Source organism: Portunus trituberculatus, chromosome 16, assembly GCF_017591435.1.
Source record: "Portunus trituberculatus isolate SZX2019 chromosome 16, ASM1759143v1, whole genome shotgun sequence".
In the NCBI taxonomy this organism is placed as follows: Eukaryota; Metazoa; Arthropoda; class Malacostraca; order Decapoda; family Portunidae; genus Portunus; species Portunus trituberculatus.
This window is the reverse complement of record NC_059270.1, coordinates 11,117,945-11,130,444: the sequence shown is the minus strand read 5'-3', so window position 1 is coordinate 11,130,444 and position 12,500 is coordinate 11,117,945. Positions and strand designations below refer to the sequence as shown.

Here is a 12,500-nt window from a genome sequence, read left to right as displayed (position 1 = left end):
ACGAGGCGCCTTGGAGAGGTGTCTGATGCTGCTTCCTGCTGGGACGCTTCAATTTTATCTGGCTCAGGCTGTATAACACTAGAGTCTTGCACGGACAAGTACAACATACGATTATTCTTGCCACCCCTGTACTGCTCGGCGATGCTTCACACACGACAGGCACACGCTGGTACAGATTAACTACCGATGTGTAAAGGCAAGACAGGGCATTGCAGAACATGGCGTGGCGGGGCGACTCTAATCTGTCGACATTCTAGGCCAGAACAGGTGCCGAAAGGTCTGCGGTGTGGGAGCGAGGAAGACTTTGTAGGAGGGGAAAGATACTACGAGGCTAACACTTTGTAGCAGAACAACCATGTGATAAAGACTAAAAGCTGCATGGACGTCAAGCCGCTTCAGGTCACCATGGCGGCAGTGATGGGGTGAGTAGGGGGCGCGGGAGTCACACCACTTAGAGGACATGATGTAGGGGCTCTTAATGGCACTACCTGAAGGAGATGGGAAGGACAGATATAGTTTGTAGAATATGTACCGTACAGGTATTTTTCCTCCTAATCCTTGGAAGGCTCATTAACGTGTTGTTGCCTCTGGAAAGTTCGTAACATAAGGAGGAGGAATGCAAAGGAATCCAAGGGAGGTCCAAACAGTAACAGACTATGAGGTCCTTACTACGTTTTTTGAGTAAACATTCTTATTGGGAAAGCCTGGATAGCGCAGAAGAGGAAGAGGAGGAGGAGGAGGAGGAGGAAAGGAGGAAGAGAAGGAAGAGAAGAAGGGGGGAGGGGAGGAGGGCTATAAAAAAAAAAAAAGCTTCTGCGTTTCAAATGTAGTGGCAGGTTATCCCAGCAAGACGCTCGAGGCACGCGAAAGCCTCCATAATGAACAGCTCCCCGTGTACACCTCACCGCTACACCACTGCAGACTCACGGGCGGCCGAGGCGACAGTGTCCGGTGGAATAAGTGAAGTGTGAGAGAAAAAATACATAAAATCTAAATGAACAGAGAGGCGAGGCTATAACCAGGGCATGTTTAATTAAGATGGTAATGTATTCATCGCTTGGTGAGCTTGCCAACCTTCATTTTTCCCTGTGTCGACGCAGCAGTGGGCGGCGTCGGGCGGCGGGTAGTGTTTGGTTGTGCTGATGTAGGGCGAGCTGCTGTGTTTCATGGGAACTGCTTTTGTGTGGAAAACCAGAATCACATCACTATTATACTTCTCCTCCTCCTCCTCTTCTCCTCCTTCTCTTCGTCTCTTACCCAATTCCCTTTCTCTCTCCTTCCTCCCCGCTTTTCTCTGTCTTCTGTTTGTCGCAGCGTCTCACTAATGTGTCTTCCTCACCCTATATTCCTTCCTTTATTTTGCCTCCTCTTTCCTCTCTACGTCATGTCCCATCCCTCTCCTCCTTCCTTCCTTCCAGCCACATGTCATCTGCTTGTACCCATTCCTCACTTTTTGTATGTCCCCACCTCATAACTCCTTCCTGTCCCCACCTCTGCCTGTCATCACCCTCCCACCTCCTCTTTGTCTCTAACCTCTTCCCTCTCCTTTTCCCTTTCCTCCTCCACCCCTTCTCGTCCCTGCTTCCCCTCCTCTCGCCTCTCATCTGAACTAACTCGCTTTGTCTCTCCTGCTCTCCTTCATTGTCCCCGTGCTTTTCCTCCTCCTCCTCCTCCTCCTCCTCCTCCTCCTCCTCCTCCGTTACTAAACTACTATGAGGTCTTGTTAGCAGGAGTTTCCGTTCTCTCACCACCACCATCACCACCACCACTATGCCACCACTACACCTTCCTCTTCTCACCACTCACCACCCAACATTGCCACTACCACACATCCCACGGCAACGGTATCACGGCACCAGAACAGCTTTATTTTCCCACGTCACCGCCGTTAATTAATATGCATGCTCGCCGCTTCGCTAATTCTCTGCACTTATCAGTAATTCTGTAATGAAAAGGAATTTGTAATGTTCGGTGTGTGTGTGTGTGTGTGTGTGTGTGTGTGTGTGTGTGTGTGGTGTGGGTGGGTGAGTTAGTGGTAGTGGTGGAAGATGGTGGTTCGTTAATATCTGATATAAGATGGGAGTCAAATCTGTTTTTTTTACTGATTTATTTAGCGTTTGTTTTTCCTTTGCTTCAGTCGTTCATTGCACTAAAGGCGACTGTTACGTATTGTATTTTATCAATTAACATTCATTGATCTCTTCGTATTGAGCTGCATTGATTCACTGCTTCCCGTACTCACCCGGCTGTCCTGCCTCACCCCGCCATCCTGTCTGAATTCGTCCTCCCACCTCACCTCGCCACCTGCCTCACCCTGCCCCCCTGCTTCACCGTGCCCTCCTGCCTCACCCCGTCGCCCTTCGTGGGACAGTGTCGCGGGAACGGGCCGTGCAAAGCCGTCCCGCCAGTGGTCTTTGTTCCTTCATGGTGACGAGAAGGCCGAAGGACGTGCTTGGGCTCAATGTAAACTCGTACAGACAATGTGCAGCCGTTGTACTTTGCCTCACATTGCCAGGCTGTCACCTTCACCACCACGTCCACCACCTCCCTGCTGGTCACTCACTTACCTGCCCTACGCTACTGACCATTGCTCTTTACTGTCAGAAATATATAATGTTAACTGCAGAATCGAGGGTCGAATTTGTTTCTTTACACTGGCAATCAAGAACCAGCTGTCCTTTGAATTGTTGAATGAGTGTTGTAGTGATCTGTATGTCAAAGCTTCTCAGAGCATTGGTTGGTAATACGAGTCTAGAGATCTACAAGACAAGTGCACCCACTGTCTACAGGCCACCCGTCTCAGCTTCCTGGAAAATCGTGTGCGAACACTTATGGATTTCGAACATCACAAACAAAAAGTAGATGATAATAATAGTGATACCGCAAGACACGATCACCACACACAAGCATACACACACCACATTCTTACCACATTCTCACCACAGAGCACTCCACCACCACCACCACCACCACAGCCATTACCACTTAGGATAAACAAGGACACAAGTTGTTGAGTTTTACAGCCCATTATCAGCTACTTAACAAGGTTTATTGGAAGCGCGTTTCAAAATAAATAATGACTTTGTATGCAACGAGGATTTGTGGGACACTGATTCAATGCCTTTATTGTTGTTTGTTTCAGAGGTGAGTGCTGTTCTGTCTGCGCCATGGCTAACTCCTCCTCCTCCTCCTCCTCTTGAGTCTGTTTTGAGGTAAAGTATACAGATTTACATGATTCTTACTTGTATGTGCTCCTGATACAGACTCTTGTACTGCACCCATGATGTTGCTGCTACTACCTTATGCTGCTACTACTACTACTACTACTACTACTACTACTACTACTCTAGCCTTCCTTGTCCTCTTCTATTGCTTCTTCACGCTATTCATTGTCATCTTAGTTCCCTTTTTTACAATTCTTCTTGATCCTCTTTCTTCCTTTTCTCTATTTCGTATTTCATCAATTAACATAGCCGTCTCTTTCTCTTACTTGTCTATTCACCACGCGTTTCTGTTCTTTTCTCCTCCTCCTCCTCCTCCATCGCTGTGACAAGACAATGGACACCGGAGAGATTAATTTTTTTTGTCTTTTTCTCTCCTCTCGCATCTCACGCACACTCGCTAATTGTGTTCACTTCGCTAAAGAGGAGAACAAAGGACACGATCATTGGGACGTGAACAAGTACGTACAATTACAGTGCATACTATAGCGAGGTAATGTGAGTAAGTACTGTGTTATATCATGCGTTTTATATCTTACTTTCTCTTCTTTATTCTTACGTTCTCAAGTTTTTTTTCTTTTTTGAGAGGATGGATGTGTGTGTGTGTGTGTGTGTGTGTGTGTGTGTGTGTGTGTGTGTGTGTGTGTGTGTTAGTCATGTGTAGATCTTATGTTTCCTTTCCTTGCTTTCTGTCTTTGTCTAGTGTTTTGTTAGTGAGTGTGGTCTTTTTTTTTTCCTGTTCTGCTTCTCGTTATTTATGTGTTCATCCTGCCCGTCACTCACAGTCGTGTAGAAGAAGAGGGTGTTCCCACGGTTTTCAGTGTCCAGTTTGGTTGTGTTGATCTGTTTCTGTGGCTTTTGTTGCTCTTTCTCCTCCTTTTTTTAATCACTTCTCCTCCTCCTCCTCCTCCTCTTCCTGTAAATGACAAACTATTTTCATTACGTAGGTACATTTTGCCGTGTTTTTCCTGGTTTTCAGTATTCTTTTCCCCGAGTATCGTCACGCCACTGTTCTCATATTTAGTCTTTTTTTCTTCCTATTTCTTTTCCCCTTTTGATACGCTGTCACGGTTACCACCACCATCGCCACCACCACCACAGCCACCACCACCACCACCACCATTGTTCTCATACTAAGCTTCTAAGCCTCACATTTTTTCTTCTCTAAAACTCTTTAAATCTCTCTCTCTCTCTCTCTCTCTCTCTCTCTCTCTCTGACATCATATTGCTAAAACCAAAGTAAGGAAAAAATGTACGTGAGAGAGAGAGAGAGAGAGAGAGAGAGAGAGAGAGAGAGAGAGAGAGAGAGAGAGAGAGAGAGAGAGAGAGAGAGTGGAGGGGGGAAGGGAATGGCTAAGTTGGTTATCGGCAAAGTGGAGGAAAGGGAGGAAGGAGGGGGAGGAGAAGGAGGAAAAGGAGGAAACACAGTTATCTCCGAAGGCTTGAAGGAGGAGGAGGAGAAGGGGGAGGAGGAGGAGGTGAAGAAGAGGGAGAAGGAAGTGAAGGAATAAATATAGAATCATAAGTGGAAGAAGAGAACGTTAAAAGAGAATATTGAATAGAGAATTGAAGAGAAGAACGACAAGGAAGAGGAGAAACATGAGAAGGAAGAGGAGGAGGAGGAGGAGAAGAAAATCCATGAGAAGGAAGACAAGGAAGAAATGAAGAAGAAAGAGGTGTACAAAACAATGATTGAAAAATAGAATAATGAAGAACCTCGAAAAAAAATATCAAAACTTAGAAGAAACGAAGAAAAAAAGGAGATGGCAGAGGATGAAGAAGAGGCAATGGAGGAGGTCTGGGGATAAGGAGTAAAAATGACAAGAGAGAGAGAGAAAAAAAATGATAGTGATAGAAGGAAGAAGAAATAGGAAGCGACAGACCTGAGCCTCTCCAGTGGTGGTTGAGGAAGTTAAGTAGTGGAATTGGACTTGTCATTATCTTCATTACCTTTGAGTCTCTTTGCGAAATGTCACGACTTCGGGGCGAGGAACCTTTGACTCGTGTGTGTGTGTGTGTGTGTATGTGTGTGTGTGTGTGTGTGTGTGTGTGTGTGTGTGTGTGTGTGTGTGTGTAGGTGGGTGAGTGGGTGTGTGGGCGGGGAAGTGAAGGAGATGAGGTCATAGTTAAGCATGTCTCTCTCTCTCTCTCTCTCTCTCTCTCTCTCTCTCTCTCTCTCTCTCTCTCTCTCTCTCTCTCTCCTACTCGCTTACTTGTTTATTTGAAGTAAATCATAAGGTGAAAAAGTTACTGCAAATACTTCCTTCCTTCTCTTCCTCCCGTTCCCTTCTTGCTTTAGCTTCCTTCCTTCCTTCTTTCCTTCCCTTCCTTCTTACCTTCCTTCCTTCCTTCCTTCCTTCTTTCCTTCCTTCCTTCCTTTCCAACCTTCCTTCCTTCCCTCCCTTCCTTTTCCATTTCTTCATCTCCTGTTTTACTTTTGCCTCTCCTCCCAGTTATCTCTCCCTCTCCCCTACCTTGGATCCTGTGTTCTTTGCCTCGCCTTGGTCTGCCCCTGCCCGTCAACCTTCTGTCAATAATATCTCAGCTTTACCTTGCCTGATGAAATACCGACGACCTTTCATACACAGCAGAGAGAGTGAAAAGAAAGAAAATTAATCAGATTCCGGTGTAGTAGAGGCGAAACTATATGAAACACGAACCGAAGGGCATTGAGGAGTACAACACAATATCGGGGAATTGATCGAAGCATTACGGAAGGTATCGGACACACACTGCACGGATGCCTTTTTTTTTACGTCTATTTTTACGGGGGGGAGGGCAGCAGCGTGTATTGACAGATTACCTAGCCAAGAGAAGAAAGATGGGTTGGGAAAAAATCTATTATGGCGAGACTGTTCCGCGCGACTGTGTATGTTAACTCTCTTTGGTCTCGTTAAGTTTTTACCTGCGCTGTGGCTTTTTTGTGAGTTGTCAGGTTGCCCAGGCGTGCCTCAGTGTAACCCCGTGAAACTTACCTTGTGATTCTATTTTTTTTTTTTTATTGAGATTTAGTCTGTGCATCGCGTCAATCTCTCTCTCTCTCTCTCTCTCTCTCTAGAACGGCACACGACTCTCGGAATTAGTGTTTTTATCTTCATTTTTTTTTTCGTACGTGTGTGTGTGTGTGTGTGTGTGTGTGTGTGTGTGTGTGTGTGTGTGTGTACCAGTTGGACGAGGTGAGCAATCATTAAGTAAGTTTATATGGTGTGTGTGTGTGTGTGTGTGTGTGTGTGTGTGTGTGTGTGTGTGTGTGTGCAAGCGCGAACGTGGATTTATTACGTGCGTTTTTATGCGTTTGTGTGTGGACGTGTGTAGACTTCGTTAGCGTTAGAGAGAGAGAGAGAGAGAGAGAGAGAGAGAGAGAGAGAGAGTGGGGTGTGTACGGTAAACGCCCCTGGTATGTCATTAGTAAGATAAACAGCGATTGGACGTTTGGGCAGCGCGTCGCATCCGGCATAGTTAAGTTCAGGGGAATCAGGTTCCCTCGATAATAATGCAATATAAATGTAATGTTTTTGTCCCCGCGTCTCCACCTGCCAGTATTGTCTCCGGCCCTGGGTGTGCCGCCTTCATCATCTCGGGACGTGAGAAAATGTGCTTATTTGGAGCAGGAGTCACGGTGTTGTCTTGCCGTCTTAGCTGACACTGGCATTATCATTATCATTATTATCGTTATGATTATCATTTGTATTATTGTGATTATTGGTGTTGTTGATGTTTGCGTTGTTGTTGTTGATATTGATGTTGTTTTCAAAATCGTGATAATGATTGTAATAATTTTTCTTGTTCTTATAATTAATATTGTTGTGTACTACCAAGGTCAGCACAGTAGTATGCAGGGCAAAAGTCAGTCCTTAAATGTTTTTTTGCAGTTTTTTTCTATTTTCTTTACATTTGAAGGAATAACTGTGAACAAGGTCTAGGTGGTACTAAAATATATATATATATATATATATATATATATATATATATATATATATATATATATATATATATATATATATACTTTTTTTGTGCGTGTATGTGAGAGCAAAGGAAAGTGGTGGTGGTGGTTAAGGATATGACTCATAAAAAAAGAAGAATATGAAAAGATAGAGGAAACACCACACTGGAAATGTGAAGGAAAAGGAGAGAAGACAGAGGAGTTATGTATATAACTATTCTTTATTGCATGATGATGGCGATGATAATGACTAATAAATGACGACGATGATGGTCTGTACATCACAGAGCATAGTGGCTGGGAAAGAGGGAGAAGAAAGAACCAGCCATAATAAGTAAGACAAGGAGAGAGTGATAAAACGAACTAGATCACAAAATGAAAGAGAGAAAGAAAAAGAAAAACAGGAGCAGGATATATAAGGGAATACTCATCGTGACCTGCCTATCCCCTCCTCTCCTTCCTTCCTCCACCTCCCTCACCCCTACTCCCTTCCTACCCTACCTCTATACTCTCCCTCCTACCCTTACTCCTCTCCTACCCAACCTCTTTACTTCCCCAGCACACACTCGACCTCCTTCCTCTCATCAATCTGCGTCTGTACCTACCACCACCTCGCCCTGGTCTTTCTCTGCTCTTGACACTGCGGCCACCATGACCTCCTCTAACCTTCTCTCCCTTGACCTCAACACCTAGGCGAGAGGGTGTGGCGGGAGGGGAGAGAGACACAGAGGAGGGAGGGTGAGACTTAAGCAAGGGAGAGAGAGTGGGAAGGTATTCGATTCGTCACGCACAAAGATGTAATTGATGCTTGGTGATTAAGTTTCTCTTAGGGCGTTAACTTTTTTGTACTATTCTGTGGGTCTTGAAACATCGATCCGAGTATTAAAGTGACGAGAAAACCTGCGAGTGTTGGTGATAAATTGACAAGATTATGTATCCATCAACATCTGCAAATTTTTTCTCCGTTTTTCCAGGTTTTGTGTGAGGTTTGGTGCAAGGAGTTAAGAGAGAGAGAGAGAGAGAGAGAGAGAGAGAGAGAGAGAGAGAGAGAGAGAGAGAGATTATGTATCCATCAACATCTGCCATTTTCCTCTCCGTTTTTTCAGGTTTTGTGTAAGGTTTGGTGCAAGGAGTTGAGAGAGAGAGAGAGAGAGAGAGAGAGAGAGAGAGAGAGAGAGAGAGAGAGAGAGAGAATATAAGGATGATAGAAATTTTTACAAAAGAATATTGAACAAAACAGGTTAGAAAGCAAAGCTGGTATAATAATTTTTCTCTCTTTATCTCTGCCTCTTCCTCCGTGCCTGTGTATTTATCTATTATCTTGCTATCTGCTGCCTTGTATCTTAAGAGTCACTGTCTAATCTTCTTCGTTTAGTATGGTGTTTCTTATTTTGCTATCTATTTTTACGCAACATTAAGTATCAATCAAGTGTTTATAGTACGTTAGGTTAAGATTTTCTCTCCTTTCCTATGCCTTCTCTTTCTCTTTCTCTTCTCTTATTATTTTTTTTTTTCGTCGTCTATTCATTTCTAAATTTTGTGGTGTTATTTTGTTCACTCTATTTTCACGTCTTCACTTCGTCTTCTAGTTATTAAAATTGATGTGGTTTTATTTTATGGTTATTTGTTCATGTAATTCTTTCCTCTCTTTCTTTCTCTCATTTCTATTCGTTTTTCACCTAATAATCTCATTTTATTAACTCTATTTTCATGTCTTCACTTCACCTTTTTTTTAGTTATTCAAATTGATGGGTTTCCTTCTATTCTTTCTTAATTCAGGTTTATTTTTTTTTCTATCTTGGTGATACGTCTTCTTTAGCTGCTCGTAAATCTTTCTTTGTCCCTTTTGTGTTCTGTTATCCACGTGTTTATTCTTCTGTTCCTCTCGGTCATCATCGCTATTCATCTTTCTTTTTCTTGTGATGCCTCCATTAAGTTTGTGGCATTCATCCTGTATCTATTTTTACTTTAACTGATTCTATGTTTACGTGTCCTACTTCTCCACTACATTTTTTTTTTTCTGAACTTTGTGTGTGATCTTTTTCATATCACTATTAATTTTTCTCTGTTTCTGTTGCGATGCGTACATTACATCTTTTCCTTAACTAACCTTATTTTTACGTGTTCTACTTTCCCATTGCAGTTTTTTCCTTACTTTCTGTTATTGCAATTTATCTAATCTTTTTTTTTCCCCTTGCCGAACCTTCCATTACGTGTTTCCTGTCTTTTTCCATTATAGCTGCACCTAATTTGGCTGACCTTATTTCTCTCGAGTTTTAACTGTATAGATTTGTTAACTTAATCTTTTTATGTATAGAAGAATTTATTTTCTTATCTATTTTTGGAGAAACACCGAATAATTTTGCCTTCTTAATTTCTTTCTTTATATCCGTCTGTCGTATCTTAACGGCATTTTCTTTTCTGTCTGTGCAATATTATTTAATTTTATATATCTATTTTAACAAGGAAATTTCTTTTATTTGCTATTTTACAACAATATATTTCAACTGGACTTATTGCTACGTATCTATTTATTATTTATTCTTTTAACTGTTGTATATTTTTCCATAAGAGCAATGTTATCCTGTCTGTTTGTTTGTCCGTCTGTCTTCTTCATCAATCGTTACTTAACTGTGTGCAATGCGGTCTTATCTGTCTCTCCGTGTATCTGTTTATTAACCTTTTACAGATGTTATTACTACATACAAGAATGTTGCTCTGCCTGTCCGCCTGTTCGCCTCTTCATCACCCGTATCGTACAGAGTTGCGTGTGCGTGTCGTATCTATCTCTCCGTTTATCTCTGTTTACTATCCACGTATCCATCTTTTTCTCCCTTCCTTCCACTCGAGGCAAACGGGTCGGGGGTAATTTTGAGGCGGCACGATTAGGAACACGAGACTAGTGGGTGGCTGGGCTGGGATGACTGGGGAGATGGTGAGTGGCGGGGAGGCGCGGGGCGATGATGGGTGGGGCCGGAGCACAGAGGAGGCGATCACCCCATGTATAACTTCACTCTCATAACACTCTGGCATACTTTCTAACTTCATTACCTGTTCTTTCAATGCTAAGACTGTGATTAACACCATTGGCCGTTCAGTTTGGTGGGGAACGTAAGCTTAGATTAAGTTAGGTTAGGTTAGGTTAGGTTAGGTGACATAAGGTTAATGTTAGGTTGAACTATGCTAGGTTAAGTTAGGTTAGGTTAGGTTGGTTTATTTAAGGTTAAGTTTGGTGAGTTTGGATGAAATGAAATAATGCTGGGTTAGGTTAAGATAGGTTGGAAGGTCAAATAAGGAGATTTTAATTAGGATAGGTTGGTAGTTCAGGTAAGGAAAGTCTGGGTTTGGATAAGTTAGGTTAGGTTAGTATTTGTAGATCAAGAAATAAATGTTGCGTTAGTTTAAGTTTACATTGAGTTAAGTTGGTAGATCAAGTAAGAAAATGTTGTGATAGGTTATGATAAGTAACGTTATGTTGGTAAATTTAGTCAGGAAATGATGGGATAAATTAGTTTCGCAGCAGCACACACGATATACATGGCACGGTGGCACAAGTGGGCCAAATACCTGCAGTCATTAAGGGCACGAGCTTGTTATTTTGCGCAATACCTTTTTTCCTTCCCCTCGTGTGGTTAATGGAATGGCGGTGGTACTGGCAGTAGTGTCAGTGTTGGTGGTAGAAGGAATGGTGGCGGTGGTGGTAATACTGGTTATCCCTGACCTCTTAGTTGCGATATGCGTGTGGGCAGGGTATGTGTGTGTGTGTGTGTGTGTGTGTGTGTGTGTGTGTGTGAGGGAAGATAAGTGGGTGTGAGTGTGTGGGTGTGGGTGTGAATGTAGCAGAAGACTTAGGTGACACGTTGAGGTAAGAATATAAACACGTGAGGTCACGCAGCGATTCTCCGTGACAAGACTGACTTTCTTGTTGCTTAAACTGGAAGACGAAGCATTACATCAAAATATCCATCCACTTGCACTTACCAGATGTCACGAAGCGGAGAAGATGGAGGAGAAGGAGGAGGAGGAGGAGGAGGAGAGAGAGAGAGAGAGAGAGAGAGAGAGAGAGAGAGAGAGAGAGAGAGAGAGAGAGAGAGAGAGAGTTATTCTAATACACCAAAGAATAGAATGAAAAAAAGTGTACCTTGGATCAAAGTGGAAGGAAATGAAGGCGATCACTCTGAATGAACTGTTTGGTCCTGGAGTCAATGTGTAGGGGTGGCTAGATGGGGTGGAGCAGGGCGGGGCGGGGCAAGGTTGGGCGAGGTTGGGCGAGGCAAGGGAACGAGACGGACAGATTGGAATGAAGGTCACAAACATCACTGTCCATTACGAGGAGAGAGAGAGAGAAAAAAAAAAAGAGAGAGGTGTGAGGTCAAATGTCAACTTATTGTAATCTGCGACTTCCGAAAGGTAGCAATTCTCTCTCTCTCTCTCTCTCTCTCTCTCTCTCTCTCTCTCTCTCTCTCTCTCTCTCTCTCTCTCTCTCTCTCTCTCACTACCTTGCCCAGCGGGAGGCACTTCACTCCCAAAATACACGCTGTTTCCCTCCGTCCCTCCCTCGTCCCCTTCACCTTCACCTCGACACCGCGTCTTGGGGGAGGGACAGGCGGCGGCGGGCAGGTAGAGGATACACGAGGAGAAAGAGTAATGATGAAGCAGTGCAAGGCGAGGGTCAGGAAGAGGCCTTAACTGTAATAGAGGGCTGGATAAGTGATGGAGTATATGGCCACGGTGGGCTGGTAATGAGATGGCGTGGTGGCGTTAGGGAAGGATGGGGCAGGTACTGGGCAGGGTTTAGAATGGGTAATGGAAAGGGTAAAATGAAGATGGTTGGTTATGGAGGGATTATCATGGTGTGTTACGAAGGTTTAAGGTGTTTGATGGCAGGGGATGGGAATATAGGAGAGTATTATGAAACACTGCGTCGCATCGCCACTACATTCCAGTCTGTAGCTGAAGTTAAGAGGGCTTTAAGACTTTTTTTTTTTCCTAATATTTGTAAGGAGAAAATAACGAAATTTCTACATTAACACGGAAGACTTTATTGATTGATATTGGCTGATCATCTTTTGGTCTCTGAAAATTGCTATAGTGAGAGAGCAAAGCGTTGCAGAACATGGTCCCAAGTCAGGTGGAAGGGAGCGAGAAGGGAGTGAAAATGCTACAATTGTAAGGGAATCTGTAGGAGAACCAGGATGGAAAACGTAAAGGTGAAGGACGAAAAGGGAGGTGGACAGAAATTGAATTAGAAAATATGAGAGAATGTTCGGCACAAAAATATATTCATAAGCAACAAGAAGAGGCGGGAAGAATGAAAATAGAAAAAAAAAGAAAAA

General features: G+C 43.4%; 1 protein-coding gene across 7 annotated transcripts in view; it reads left to right on the top strand.

The window, feature by feature from the left end:
- The window catches only part of LOC123504666, a 156,727-nt gene that overhangs the window by 81,518 nt on the left and 62,709 nt on the right, over positions 1-12,500 (top strand). For 2 of the 7 annotated variants that reach the window (XM_045255429.1, XM_045255424.1), the window contains exon 1: positions 3,140-3,212. The exons of the other annotated variants lie outside the window; for them this stretch is intronic. The gene's annotated coding sequence lies outside the window, so the exon portion shown is untranslated. Of the gene's footprint in view, positions 1-3,139; positions 3,213-12,500 lie in introns of those variants that run through there. 7 annotated transcript variants of the gene reach the window in all.